Raw genomic sequence first — 15,078 nt, 5'->3', positions numbered from 1 at the left:
CCCCCCATTTTACAGATGAGGTAACTGAGGTTCAGAGAAGTGACTTGTCCAAGGTCACGCAGCAGACATGTGGTGGAACTGGGATTAGAACCCAGGTCCTTCTATCTCCCAGGTTTGTGCTCTATCCACTCTCTCTTCCACAGCACCCCAGCAACAATGCTCCTGATATGACCGGCACATGGTAAGTGCTTGGCAAATATCTTAATGATGATGATGGTTATTATGAGAGAACGGATCCTCATGTTCTCAATCCACACCCCTGAGATAGTAGGCCTCAGTGGTCTCATTGTCAAAGGTTTAGAAGTAGTTCATTACATGGGAATCGATGAGATGGAGACACAGATAAAAATGTACAACTACAGGGAATAAACCCCAAAATGCCACCCGGGCATCACATCTATGAGTTTAGAGGGTTCCTTAAGACCTCAGGATTCAGGGTAGACACTTAACAGTAGCTAACGGAAAAGCCCCAGAGTCTCATTCGCTATGACAAGTTTATAACAGAAAATTCAGGTGACCAGCACTTTTACATTAGTCTGCAGATAGCAGACTGGAAAAATATGCTTCTTTCCTGCATTTTCCCAGAAAGTCCAACAAACTGCAAACTACCGTCAGGTTCATATGGCAAAATTCAGGAGAATGGAACTTGATTAAATACAGGGCTTAATGAGAGCTGATGGGTCTCAAAAAAAACTGGGCTCCCTTCAGCTGATCACGCTAATCAATTTCCCATCACTCAGCCATATTGATGACCATTAACCAGAAGTGTGTTAGAGTAGCTACTAGTGCTTTGGGAGAGCATCTTACTCTCAAGGAGCAAAAAGACAGGCATTAAAGTGAATTAAAGGGAGGAGGAAGTAATAGACTGATCTAGTGGAAATAATAATAATGTTGGTATTTGTTAAGCGCTTACTATGTGCAGAACATGGTTCTAAGTGCTGGGGTAGATACAGGGTAATAAGGTTGTCCCACGTAGGGCTCACAGTCTTCATCTCCATTTTACAGATGAGGTAAAGGTAACTGAGGCCCAGCGAAGTGAAATGACTTGCCCAAAGTCACACAGCTGACAAGGGGCAGATCAGGGATTCGAACCCATGACCTCTGACTCCCAAGCCCAGGCTCTTTACACTGAGCCATGCTGCTCACCCAAAGAGGAAAGAGCACGGGCCTGGGTTCTAGGCTTGGCTCTGCTATTTGCATGCAGTGTGACCTTGGGCAGGTCACTTCACATCTCTGTTCTTCAGTTTCCTCATCAGTATAAATGGGGATTAAACACCTGTTCTCCCTCCCCAACAGACTGTGAGCCCCATGGGGACAATGTCTGACCGGATTATTTTGTATCTACCCCAGCCCTCAGTACAATGCTTGGTCCATAATGTTTAACAAATACCACATCATCACTATTATATTAGTGCTATGAGGGTGGGAGGGGAGGGAGGGGTGTCTGAACACATAAATGCTTAGGTGATGAGAAAGTGCAAAATTGTGAGTTAGGAGATCATGAGGTGGGCAGAGAAGTAGTGCAGCCCAGTGGAAAGAGCATGGGCCTGGGAGGCAGGAAACTTGGATTCTAATCCCAGCTCTGCCCGTCCCGCCCTCGACCCCTTGCCCACGTCCTACCACTGACCTGGAATGCCCTCCCTCCTCACATCTGCCAAACTAATTCTCTTCCCCTCTTCCAAGCCCTACGTCCTCCAGGAGGACTTCCCAGACTGAGCTCTCCCTTTCCCTCTGCCCCTCCTCCTACTCCCTCCCTCTGCTCTACTCCTTTCCCCTCCTCACAGCACTTGTGTATATTTGTATATATTATTTATTACTCTCTTTTACTAATAATGTGTATATATCTATGATTCTATTTGTTTTGATGGTATCGATGCCTGTCTACTTGTTTTGTTCTGCTGTCTCCCGCTTTTGGACAGCGAGCCCAGTGTTAGGCAGGGATTGTCTTATCTGTTGCCGAATTATACACTCCAAGCGCCTAGTACAGTGCTCTGCACACAGTAAGCGCTCAATAAATACGATTGAATGAATGAATGGATTTAACTTCTGGGTTTCCTCATCTGTAAAAATCAATCAGTGGTATTTATTGAGAGCTTACTGTATGCACAACACCGTAGAGAAAGACCTGTTATCCCCCCTCCTCATCCTACCTTGTGAAATAGGTGCTGTCTGACTGATTATCTTGTATCAACCCCAACAGTGTTCAATGTTTGGCATATAATAAGCACTTAGCAAATACCATGCAAAAAGGATGAAAGATTTATTTTGAGAAGGTCTTCTCAAGGAGATGGGATATGTAGACGAGGAAAACGGGTAAACTATCGAATGGAAAGTGGGACAGAATTCTAGAATGGGAGGAAGAAACCATCTATCACCCAAATTCATGCACAAAAGAAAAGATGGCGAAATGGAGAGAAAAACAGCATTTACCTTTACTGATCCTTCTCAAAGCCTTCATAGCCCCACTGTGGAAAGGAACAGGACATGACCTCAAAGCTGCTGGAAGCCACAGAATTTCTCTTAGAGTCGCCGTGACATCACAGTCAAGCTTTCGGCTTTCCTTCATAACTCTAAAATGGATTTCTGGGTTCTAAAATATTCAGAAAAGAAAAAGAAAGAAAAAAAGCTTTCACTCTTTAATTTGTTCTTTTCAGTTTTGGTTCAGCTCTTTGAGGGCAGGGATCATGTCTAGCAACTTTATTATATTAGACTTTCCCAAGCACTTAGTACAGAGCCCTGAACATAGTAAGTTCTCAATAAATACCACTGATTGATCAGTCTTACTTTAAATCCCATCAAACAAACAAACCCTCCCACAATCCAGACAACACACAATGTGAACTAGTGCAAAGAACCCAAGACGAGGAGTCGAGAGATCTGGGTTCTAATTTCAGGTCTGCCAACTGGGTGACCTTGGTTAAGTCATTTATATTATCCGGGTCCTGGTTTCCTCATCTATCTGAAGGGAAAGAGATGGACTATGATCTTCATGTGGGTGTTAGACTGTGTCCACTCTGAAACCCTTATGTAGCCCAGCTCTTAGCGTGCATTAACCACTTAATAAATGCCAAAATCATTGAATAATCATATTTAATTTATTATTTATATGTAGTAATTATTTTTATCTCATCCTGAATTATTAAATAACAACCCCAGCTTATACTCAGAAGAGGAAAGCATAAATGAGTTAGATAATTATCTTCCTTAGAGATGAGGGAGCGTGAGGGGGTTGGTATTGATCCGATTGACTCATTTGGTTTCTGCTTTGGACAGGGAGGGCTTTTTGCAGGGTCTTGGAAATATATACAGTCTTGGACCAGAGTAGGATGTCACTGTCTCCCGCACAAGAGAACAAGATATCCTCATCCCACTCAAAATCGGTCCCCTTCTCCTTCTAATGCACAAAGCGGGAATCAGAATCAGAGATCTATTCCCCTTAAAGCAACAATCTACCAAAGTCAAAAGGCAGAGAAAAGAGAGTTAGACATTCAAACTGTAAAAAATCCCCTTTCACCACTGATAAAAAAAGAGAAAAGAAGAATAAATCCCCCTTCGGGGTGCCGAAGATCCTGGGCACACAGGAGGAAAGTACTGAGACTCTCTTGGTTTGAACCTATTTTCGACGCATCCTCCGGTGTTCAGAAAGCACGATGCTTTTTCTTCACTACTCAAGGGGTAGACTGGCAGAGTGGGTCCACTGAATGTAGCCATCGTGACACATTAGCAGATCTCTGTCCAAAGTCTCACTACCCTCACAGAGAAGGCTGGCAGGCTGACAGGACTGCCCCCAATTAACCAAGAGAGGGCTCTCTGAAAGACATAACTACTTTCAGAGTTGGATGGTAACATAAGGTACTGAAAAGGAAAGGGGAAGCAGCATGCATGACCTAGAGGAAAGATCACGGGCTTAGGAAGCAGAGGAATCGCGGCTCCTCCGCTGAACTGGTCGACCTTGGGCAAGTCACTTCGCTTCTCTGTGCCTCAGCTCCCTCACCTGCAAAATGGGGACTCAATACCTGTTCTCCCTCCCACTTCCACCGTGAACCTCTTGTGGGACCTGATTATCTTCTATCTGCCCCGCGTTCAGTACAGTGCTTGGCATAAAGTAAGCGCTTAACAAACGCCACAATTATTATTAAGTACTATTAATATCATTATTATGAATGCTAAGAAAGCGCTGACATGAAAGTTTTCCTTAAAGCAGGGTTCGACAAGGGGCAGCCCTCCCCCTACTGAAAAAACAGGATATATTTTAATAGTGGTATTTTGCTCTAAAATCTAATAGAGTACCCAAATATTAATATTCACCTTGGAAAAAAGCAAGTGACCAACAGAAAAATAATCATTCTCTCCCCAAACCCCATTACATACTTGAGAAGGAGTTGAGCAGCAATTTTCCAGTTCCCAGCAATGCTACCTGGCTATTTGGAGCAAACGGCAAATGAATAACTCTTATCTGAATGACAGAAATATGGGACTCTCTTATTTCTATTGCTTGCAGACCTTTCTGAACCTTTTCCCTTCAAGTGTATAATTTCTGCTCCTCTTTCCTTCTTTCTGCTATCCTTCTACTCACCTAAGTTTCATCCAAGACTCAATGCCAGTCTTCTAGATTTTAATTTTAAGAAAAAGCTATTTTCTGATGCTCAGGCTATTAGCCAATTTGGGCTCTGTCATTACTATTGCTTTGGTTCTTGCCTTTGACTCTGGCAATAACTGATCCTCTGTGTTGCAAAGGTAATTGAACAAACAACAACAAAAAAATGTAAGAATGAAGCCTGAGAGATCACTTGACCCAAATAGCCATAGGTTGGTGACATCAATCATTCAGTCAATGGTATTTATTAAGTACTTACTGTGCGCAAAGCACTGGACTTAGCACTTGCGAGAGTACAAGCTAACAGAAACATCCCCAACCACAACAAGCTCATACATTTGTAATCTCACCAGGTAAAAATCAAAAAATGACTAAGTGTCACCATTTAAAAAAATGCATGTTGTGATTTTCCTTGATGTAATAATTCTAACTAATAATGACAAAGATCTGGGTAAAGAAGGCTGGAAATGGAGCTTCTTGGAAAATTGAAAAGGTGGTCACTTTGCTGATGTATTTACTGAGTAATAATGTTGGTATTTGTTAAGCGCTTACTATGTGCCAAGCACTGTTCTAAGCGCGGGGGTAGACATAGGGGAATCAGGTTGTCCCACGTGGGGCTCACAGTCTTAATCCCCATTTTACAGACGAGGGAACTGAGGCACCGAGAAGTTAAGTGACTCGCCCACAGTCACACAGCCGACAAGTGGCAGAGCTGGGATTCGAACTCATGAGCCCTGACTCCAAACCCCATGCTCTTTCAACTGAGCCACGCTGCTTCTCTACTGAGTGTCTGCTGTGTGTAGACCACTGTACTAAGTGTTTGGCAGAGTACAATAGAATTAGTCAGTGCCATCCAGGTCTTCAAGGAGTTTGCATTCCAGTCGTAAAGAAACAGTCACAAAAGCATCTTATGGATACAATTAACACTTAAGTCACAAAATAATACAGAGTTGTGACTTACGGGCTGAGCCCAAATGTGCTTAAGTAACTTCAGAGTCTCTCCACTTCATTCCTCTTCTAAAGGATATAGGGAAAAGAGGGGGAGTAGGAAGTCTACTATAAAGCAGATTTTTTGTGAAACCAAACACAGCATGACTTTTAAGTTAAACTAAATCAGTTTGATTTAGAGAAATGAAGATATTGTTGATGATTTTGCAGCAATCGATCAATCGGCTAATAATAATAATAATGTTGGTATTTGTTAAGCGCTTACTATGTGCCGAGCACTGTTCTAGGCACTGGGGTAGACATAGGGGAATCAGGTTGTCCCACGTGGGGCTCACAGTCTTAATCCCCATTTTACAGATGAGGGAACTGAGGCACAGAGAAGTTAAGTGACTTGCCCACAGTCACACAGCCGACAAGTGGCAGAGCTGGGATTCGAACTCATGAGCCCTGACTCCAAAGTCCATGCTCTTTCCACTGAGCCACGCTGCTTCTCTATACTGTCAGGCTATACTGAATGCTTACTGCATACTAAACCCTGAGCTGAGTGCCTGGGAGAGTACAATATAGCATAATTGGTAGACCCATTCCCTGACCACACAGAGCTTCCAGACTAGGGGGGATAGCCTGGGGCCAAAGGGAACAAACAATCAGACGGTTGCCAATAATTTCTGGAGATTATTTGGGTCGGGGAAGGGTGTGAATGAAAGTCAAAGATAGCTATAAGGAAGCCACCATTTTTGGTTTGATAAAGGCTGAAGCAGGATATTTACAGCAGGAAATTAGGAGTGGATTAGTTTAATCAGGAGACAGTAAACCCGACTTCCAAGAGACTCTTCCCAATTCACCCTAAAGTAGTATTTGTGGAAGTAGAAATAATTATTATTAAGGGCCTACTGTGCGCAGGGCACTGTACTAAAAGTTTTGGAAAAAATCCAGAGGTCAGAATTAGACAGGGGCCCTGATCCTCCAGCAGTTCATATTTACGAGTAATAAAGGGAAGGATTTGGTGAGGGGCACAAGAGGAAAGGCAAGGTAACACAAACACAAAAACAACATGGAAAGATAGATTCTCACAAATCTAGTGGTAAAGAAAATGGGCATCTTGTATCGACCCAGTGCTTTGTAGAGTGCGTGGCACACAGTAGTGATCACTCAGTACAGTGTCTGCAAACAGTAAGGGCTCAATAAGTACCACTGACTAACATATACCACAATTAGGTAGAGGGTGCAGGGTGAAGCCTCCAAGCTCATCAAGACTTTAGTCACCTCAGAAGCAGGGTGACCTAGTAGAAAGATCCCAGGCCTGGGAGACTGAGGACCTAGGTTCTATTCCCAGCTCCACCACTTGCCTGCCGTTTGACCCCGGGCAAATCACTTAACTTCTCTGTGCCTCAATTCCTTCATCTGTAAAATGAGGATTAAGACTGTGAGCCCCATGTGGGACAGGGACTGTGTCCAACATTATTATCTTGCATCTACCCCAACACGTAGTACAGTGCTTTACGTTAGTAAGCGCTTAAATATAATAATGATAATTATAGCAGTAATAATACCATTTTAAAAAACAAAGCTTTTCAATAGTCTAGAATTGTAGAGTCTGAGGGCAGATGCAGCTTAAATCACCTCATTAACATATTAGCAATCCTATAGTAATCAGTTGACTATCCAGGGTTTTGACATTGCAAGTTCCAGTTGTTCTTTCTTCAGATCATGTTTCTCCCTTGATTGAACTGGGAAGTGCCCCACCATATCATCCAAACAATTAGCTACCCAATTAACTAACAATTAACTATTAAGCTTGTTCACACCTTACCTTATCTTGAACTCTCTGGTGTCAGGCAATCAATCAATCAAATAGGCCTAAACAATAAAGACTAATTTGGGAAGAAACAATTTCCTTGCCAATTTTTTTTTCCCCAATCACAAATTTTGAATTTTGAATATTTTGAATAGAGAAGCAGTGTAGCTAGAGAAGCAGTATAGCTCAGTGGAAAGAGCACGGGCTTGGGAGTCAGAGGTCATGGGTTCTAATCCCTACTCCGCCACCTGTCCGCTATGTGACTTTGGGCAAGTCATTTCACTTCTCTGTGCCTCAGTTCCCTCCTCTGTATAATGGGGATTAAGACTGTGAGCTCCACGTGGGACAACCTGATTACCTAGTACCAACTCCAGCACTTAAAACAGTGCTTGGCACATAGTAAGCGCTTAACAAATAGCAGCATTATTACATGTTCCGTTCTCACAAGGAGCTTACAATTCTAGTCCATTTGCGTTTAGGGATTTTTATTTGTGGTTTGGAAGAGCCCGTGCTCTTTCCACTGAGCCATGCTGCTTGTCTACTGTCTACTAACATGTCTACTGTTGTATTACACTCTCCCCAATGCTTAGTACAGTGTTCTGCACATAGTAAGCCTTCAATAAATGCCAATGATTGACTGACTACTATAGTTAAGAACTACTAGGATATTCCTGGCCGTCGAGAACACTCCCTTTCATCTCCAACCTACTGTGTCGGGGATGCCATAATGTGAGGCAGTGTGGTCTAGCGAAAAGAGCACAGGCCTGGGTTCTAATCTCTGCTCCACCACTCCTCTGCTGTGTGATCTCAGGCAAATCACTTCACTTCTCTCTGACTCAGTTACCTCATCTGTAAAACACGGATTAAGACCGTGAGCCCAATGTGGGACATTGGCTGTGTCTAACCTGATTAGCTTGTTTCAACGCGGGCACTTAGTACAGTGGCTGGGACATAGTTAAGTGCTTAACATATAGCACTGAAAAAAGGCTTCTTTATCTCTGTATCACTGGTGAGTTAGCATTACACAAGGCAATCACTGCCGCTGTTTAAATTTCACTGCTGCCAGTAAAGGTAGAACAACTGTGAACTTTGGCAATTACAAATTAGTTATTTATAGTAACTTCTGACTCCCCTCTAGAGTGAGGTTATTCATTCATTCATTCATTCAATAGCATTTATTGAGCACTTACTATGTGCAGAGCACTGTACTAAGCGCTTGGAATGTACAATTTGGTAACAGATAGAGACAATCCCTGCCCATTGACGGTCATCTTGGGTAGGGAACATGTCCTTAATTCTGTAGTCCTGTACTTTCCCAAGCACTCAGAACACTGTTAACACAATAAATACCACTGATTGACTGATTACAATTGCTTTCTGATGCAATGCTAATGAGCATCTGCTACAGTTTCAGAGAAGATCCTGCTTAGAATTATTTTCTTCGGCTACATTTTCCACAGATCTTTTTGAATTGTGCCAGATGTGATTGACTTGCCTTTATTTCATAATCAATTGGCTGTACTGAGCATCTATTATGTGCAGTGCACTATATTAAGCTCCTGGGAGTGTATAAAAGAGTTAGAAGACCTGATCCGGATCCTCCAGGACCTTGGTTTGACAAATTGTAGTTTTGCCAGCCGTGTTTACTTTGCCAAATGGCAGGGGAAATCTGTTCTTGTTTGGATACACCTGACTGAAGGGTGAGAGCCCTCTAGAAAGTGGAGGTTCAACCTTTACCTGTGGGATAAAGCTTGCTATATAGTTCTATATAGTTCTATAGTTCTCCATTAGGTAGCAATGTGGAGTGGACAAATCAAGAAACCGCAGTTGTTGGCTATATCATGTGCATTATTCATTATTGCCAAACTGCCTCTTAAAGATGACTCTTTTCACTATCCTTGAGAAATTTATTCGTTTCCTTCTTGTCTTTGTTTCCCCTCTGGTATATAGTACCATAAACTGCCTGCTGCTCACTCATTGTGCACTCTGTTAGTTTAGTTTGCACCCTCTAGACTGTAAGCTCCTATGGGCATATTCATTCAGTTGTATTTATTGAGCGCTTACTGTGTGGCAGAGCACTGTACTAAGCATTTAGCACTGTATTAAGCGAATGTGTCTACTGACTCTGTTAAACTGTACACTCCCAAGAGTTTTAGTACAGTGCTCTGCACGTAGGAAGCACTCAATAAAAACCACGGATGGATTTAATCAGAAAACAGGTACATAAAGGGTCACTCTAAGACTTGTTCAGGGCTTCTCGTTCGGGGCTTCTTTAGTGCCATTGTTCTTGTCTGTCCGTCTCCCCCCATTAGACTGTAAGCCCGTCAAACGGCAGGGACCGTCTCTATCTGTTGCCGACTTGTTCATCCCAAGCGCTTAGTACAGTGCTCTGCACATAGTAAGCGCTCAATAAATACTATAAATACTATTTGGATCACTTGTCATGGTTTCGGCTAGTTTCAGATATTTTAAATTTGTTGCTCTGTTAAGGGTTACTTGGACAGTTTCTTTTGTGCATTCTATCAATTAATTATTCATCATTCAGCAATGTTAATTTTCCAGTCAGGTAAAACAGACTGTGGTAAAAATGGTTCGTAACTTATTTGTAGATGGGTGGGATCAACCTCAAATAGATGTCTGTAAGATCTCCCTCCTTAGTGGGCATGCAATGAGTGCTTCTGCGGCACTTTCCCTAGTGTTTAGTACAGTGTCATTTACCCAGTACTCGATAAATACCATTACTTCCAATCTGTCTACAAGACCAAAAGTCTCAAGAACTCCTGCCTAAATTGACCTACTTCTACACAAGATGCTGCATCTCCACCAGCATACCTACTGAAAAGCAGTGTGGCTTAGTGGATAGATACTGGCCTGGGGTCAGAAGGACCTGGCTCCTAATCCCAGCTCCGCAATCTGTTTGCCGTGCAACCTTGGCCAAGTCACTTGACTTCTCTGTGCCTCAGTTACCGCATCTATAAAATGGGGAATAAAACCGTGAGCCCCATGAGGGACAGGGAATGTTTCCAACCTGATGATCTTGCATCTATCCTGGCTCTTAGTACAGTGCCTGGTGCAAAGTAAGCACTTAACAAATGCCATAAAAGAAGAGAAAGGGGGAAAAAAAGGAAACCGGCCCAGAGTCACTGGCGATAAGAGATGGGAACGAGAAAAGGTTGCTGTCTGAGACCAAGCTTGCCCATTTAAAAATTCTACAAATTTGGTAGCAATTTCTTCTTCTGTAAACTGGGATTAAATGCCTCTTCTCCCACCCCCTTTGATAGTGAGCCCCATGTAGGACAGAGACCTTGTCCAATCTGATTGCACAGTAGCTACCCTAAAGCATAGCAAGTGCTGGATATATAGCAAGCACTTAAGAAAATTTTATTATTACTATTATCATTATTATTATTATTACTTAAACTAATCCATTTGGGGCAGAGGACCAATAGATTGTAAGGGTAAGAATATAGTGTCCCTACCAACTCCATTGCATTATAGTCTCCCCAGTGCTTAGTACAGTGCTCTGTACTGTAAGTACTCAGTTATTACCACTGATGGATTGATTGGACTCAAAGCTCCCAAGGGTCTCATTGACCTAGTAGACTGAGGGATCACGTTTCCATCTGGGAGTGTTTCATCTAGCTTTCAATGGGGAAGGAGGCTGAAAAGCAAAGAAACTGAAATAGTAACCCACTGTTCCCAATCAGTCAATTCACTGAGCTCTTACTGTGTGCAGAGCACAGTCCTGAGCATTTGTGAGAGTACAAGAGAGGTGGTAGATGTGACACAGTGGACACCCAATACATTCTAATGTTTCTAGGTAGCTTTGCCTAGGGGAAAGGATCTGGGACTGAGAGCCAGGAGGACCAGACTTTAGCCCCAGCCCTGTTTCTGACCTGCCAAGTGACCTTGGGAGAGCTACTGAAAACTACAGCACTCAGTTTCCCCACTTGCAATACAGGGAAAATTGTGTGCCCTGAATGGGAAGGGGACCATGATTTATGCTAGTGCTCAGTGCAGTGTCTGGCACACAAGCACTTAATCAATACCCTCATATTACTACCAAAGATTAGTGGGGAAGGGGAAGTAGGGGCTAGACACTATTTGGGAAATGAAATTTTTTATTCCAATTACCGTCCTGCCGCAGAACAAATTAACGGGGCCCGCAGCCGTGATCACCGATGCCAATTCTATCGGATCTTTCCTCGCCCTTCAGCAGCACAGTGAATACAGCACACAGTAGGTGTTCAATAAATACTGTTGATTGTGGTGGGGTGGGCAGGCACAGCTGGCCTTGGTTGGGAACCTAGGCATTTAGGGGTAACAGCAGGGCCAGGGTGAATAAATTCACAGCAAAAGCAGTTTGGAGGACAATTCAGAGGGGACCCATATCAAAGGGAGGGGCGTTATTAACATCTTAGAGAAAAATATTTCAGCGAGCACTCTGGGAGGTATGCACTGCTGGACAGAGGAGGGAAACATCAAATCATCAGCTTAAGAGCTAAAAAAACCCTTTAGAGCAACACACACAAATACCCAAACACACACACACACCCCAAGGAGAAAGTAAATACCACTAAACCATCAACCACGCTAGCAGGCAGTTGTAGATGAGGAAGGAAAAAGAAGCACAGAAGGAGACTGAGGAGAGATAAGGAAGCCAAACAGGCTGCAGTCTGTCAACTAATATTCATAACTATAACTGCCAATATTTTCCTAACCTCCAGATGCCAGAATGAAAGAAAAACCGGGAAAAATAAGGGCGACTTAAGAAGTCGGCTGGTGCAGCAGATCAACTCTTTAAAAGATGGATATTCATGGTGTCTCGTAGTGATATAGACTGCCCTTCATCCACATGATGCTTTCAGGCTATCGGCAGTTTTGATCTACATTCTAATTAATATTGCATCCACATCCAGCCCACATCAAACGGCTTGCTATCACTATCTGGGATCCGCAGGGATCAAGGTAAATGAGAGAGGAGTAATTGAAGATAATCTTAGAAGATTGAATGCTAAGCCCTCTACTTGCCGATGTAAGCAAGGATGTACTTTTGCTGAGGGGGTGGATGAGGTGGGGGGAGGGGTGGAAGGAAGAGAGGGTTAGGAGAGAGGAGAAAACTTTAAAGAAAATTCACATTACACATCCATCACATTAACGAACGAATTTCAAAGCCATCCACTCCCATCTCTGGGATGTAAATACCAAATTTTGGAAAAGTAAACCACTAAAATTCTATTTAGACTTTGAGCCCCATGTGGGATAGGGACTGCGACCAATCCGATTATCTTGTATTTACTACAATGTTTGGCACATGACAAGCACTTAACACCATTATAATTATTATTAATTATTATTAAAAATAAAGGACTACAAGACAGCTCTATAAAATTCAATACCCAACCTCTGCTTATAGCTTCTTTGTGGCTTTCATCTCTTAATGATAATGGTATTTGTTAAGTGCTTACTCACGAGCCAAGCACTGTTCTAAGCACCGGGGTAGACAGATTAATCAAAGGCCAGTTCCCATCCCACATGGGGCTCTCATTCTATTGAGGAAGAATTGTACAGATGAGGAAACTGAGGCACAGAGAAATCAAGTGACTTGCCCAAGGTCCCACAGCAGGGAAGTGGCAGATTGGGATTAGAACCCAGGTCTTTTGACTCCCAGGCCCTTGTTTCCATGAGGCCATTCTGCTTGTCTGAGCAATCTGCTGTCACTGCTCTAGACACCCTATCATTCATTCAATCATATTTACTGAGCGCTTTACCGTGTGCAGCACACTGGACTAAATGCTTGGGAGAGTACACTATAATAAGATAACAGGCACATTCTCTACCCATAACAATGAGCTGTTTCAGGTACCAAGATGATGCTAACAGCTCCCTGAAACTGAAAACCATTTCTGATGCATACAGGACAGCCTAAATGTTTCACTAACAATGAAACTACAATAAAGTTGTTTCCTTTGTCTCACCATGAAACACTTTATTTTGAATGCTTGGTTCTCTCCAGGGTTACAGAGGAACTCAGTATACTAAATGATAGTTCTTGGCCCTTCAGGAAGACAGCTTTATTGTTTATTGGTTTTTAAATTCTTAAAAACAAATCAAATGTGCTCAAAAGAATGCAGATCATTTTGAATATACTTAAATACTTGGAATCAGAAATTAAATTTTTATAAACTGAATTTCCCCTACAGTATTGCGCTAAGCCGAAGTGATTTTTAAATCAACAGGAATCATACACCTTGACTCGTAGTCATAACTGAGGAAATAAATCCTGTCATTTTGCTTCGTGGTAAAGCACGTTATTTATCACCTGGGTGAGGAGTTCACCCATTAATGGAATTCAGATTCTTCAACTATGGAGTATATGCCAGCCACCTAATCGTTACCCCTCTGAGACAATAAATATTTTAAACTTGAGCTAAGAGATAATAAGGCTGCTTCTCAAGACGTTCATCACAACTTCCGAAGATGGTCTGGAGGTTTGTATGCAAGGAGTTCTCATAATATTCTCGGGGCTGGGTTCCCGAACAGCGTGTCATGTGACAATTGTGTTACAGTAATCACGGACTCCATGTGACTGGCTGGGTAAGGAAGGGCTGAGAGATCTTTAGAAGACACCACTATGATTGAGGCTTTTTAACGCAAATTCCTGTATTATTATGCTTCAAAATTTACCAGCTCCGCAAAAGAATGCTTAGTACCCTTGCTACTCAAGGCAATTTTACCAACTAAAATGATGGAACGTTGAACAAAGTCCTGGAGAGTACAATGCAGTCAACAAAGCAAACAAAGAGGCTATAGCAACATCCGAACCTCTAACGATATCGCACGCTTGTTCTACACATAGTATTTTCCCTGTGTGTTTTGTCCAAATGCACTGGACAATTTCAGTGGGGCCACACTTGTTTAAATTTGTTTAAGGTTAGGTCACTCTGAGGGGACTTTCACTGATGTGCATAAATTGTACTTATCAACATTTACATTCTCACTAAAACGATAACCCTGAATGACAATGAGAAGACAGGGCAAGAGCAGATCTTGGGCCTGGTTCTGCACCTCTGGTAGTGACATTCAGGAATATATATAGCGGTATTTCTGTTTCTTCCCCAGATTAGGATAAGGACGCTAGGATAAGTGGGGCAAATATGAGAGAGTCAGATTAGACACAGTCCTTGTCCTACGTGACCTCGAGGTCTGAGAAGCAGGGAGAACAGGTAATTTATCTCCATTTTATAGATAAGAAAACTGAGGCTCAGAGAGATTAAGTGACTTAACCAAATGCACACAGCAGGCATGAGGCAAAACTGGAACTCCTGAGTGTCCTGACTCCCAATCCCATCATCTTTCCCATTAATCATGCTGCCTTTCTGGAATGAAAATGGCAGACGACAGTGATATCTCAAGCAACAGGGTAAAGAATGTTACTTCTCTACGTTATGAAATTTCCTCATAGTTTCAAAGAAATCAACTTGAATTAGTAGAATGAGTAGAATTTGGTGTTTACTTTAAAAAGTCTCTAGTACTTTGAGATTAGTATAATTCGTCCTCCAGGGTTCCTTTACACAGTTTCCTCCTGAAAATGACTAGCCCAGAAATCAACAGAAGTGTGAATGGTGGGCAAAATGGCAGCAAATTATCTACTTCCCTTTCCTACCCAGAGAAAAACTGCTCTGGTACAAAACTCTAGAGGCTTGTTAGGTGAGATGCTGTGACATGGGAGTTT

At 42.5% G+C, this 15,078-nt stretch overlaps 1 protein-coding gene across 16 annotated transcripts in view; it reads right to left on the bottom strand.

Moving 5' to 3' along the window:
* ADGRL3 (adhesion G protein-coupled receptor L3) overlaps positions 1-15,078 on the bottom strand; it is a 609,412-nt gene that overhangs the window by 464,191 nt on the left and 130,143 nt on the right. For 15 of the 16 annotated variants that reach the window (XM_029072997.2, XM_029072999.2, XM_029072998.2 and 12 more), the window contains exon 2: positions 2,431-2,590. The exons of the other annotated variant lie outside the window; for it this stretch is intronic. The gene's annotated coding sequence lies outside the window, so the exon portion shown is untranslated. The remainder of the gene's footprint in view (positions 1-2,430; positions 2,591-15,078) is intronic. 16 annotated transcript variants of the gene reach the window in all.

The sequence above is a fragment of the Ornithorhynchus anatinus genome, chromosome 10 (assembly GCF_004115215.2).
Source record: "Ornithorhynchus anatinus isolate Pmale09 chromosome 10, mOrnAna1.pri.v4, whole genome shotgun sequence".
Taxonomy (NCBI): domain Eukaryota; kingdom Metazoa; phylum Chordata; class Mammalia; order Monotremata; family Ornithorhynchidae; genus Ornithorhynchus; species Ornithorhynchus anatinus.
Note: the sequence above shows the minus strand (reverse complement) of the source record. Positions and strands in the feature narration are given on the sequence as shown.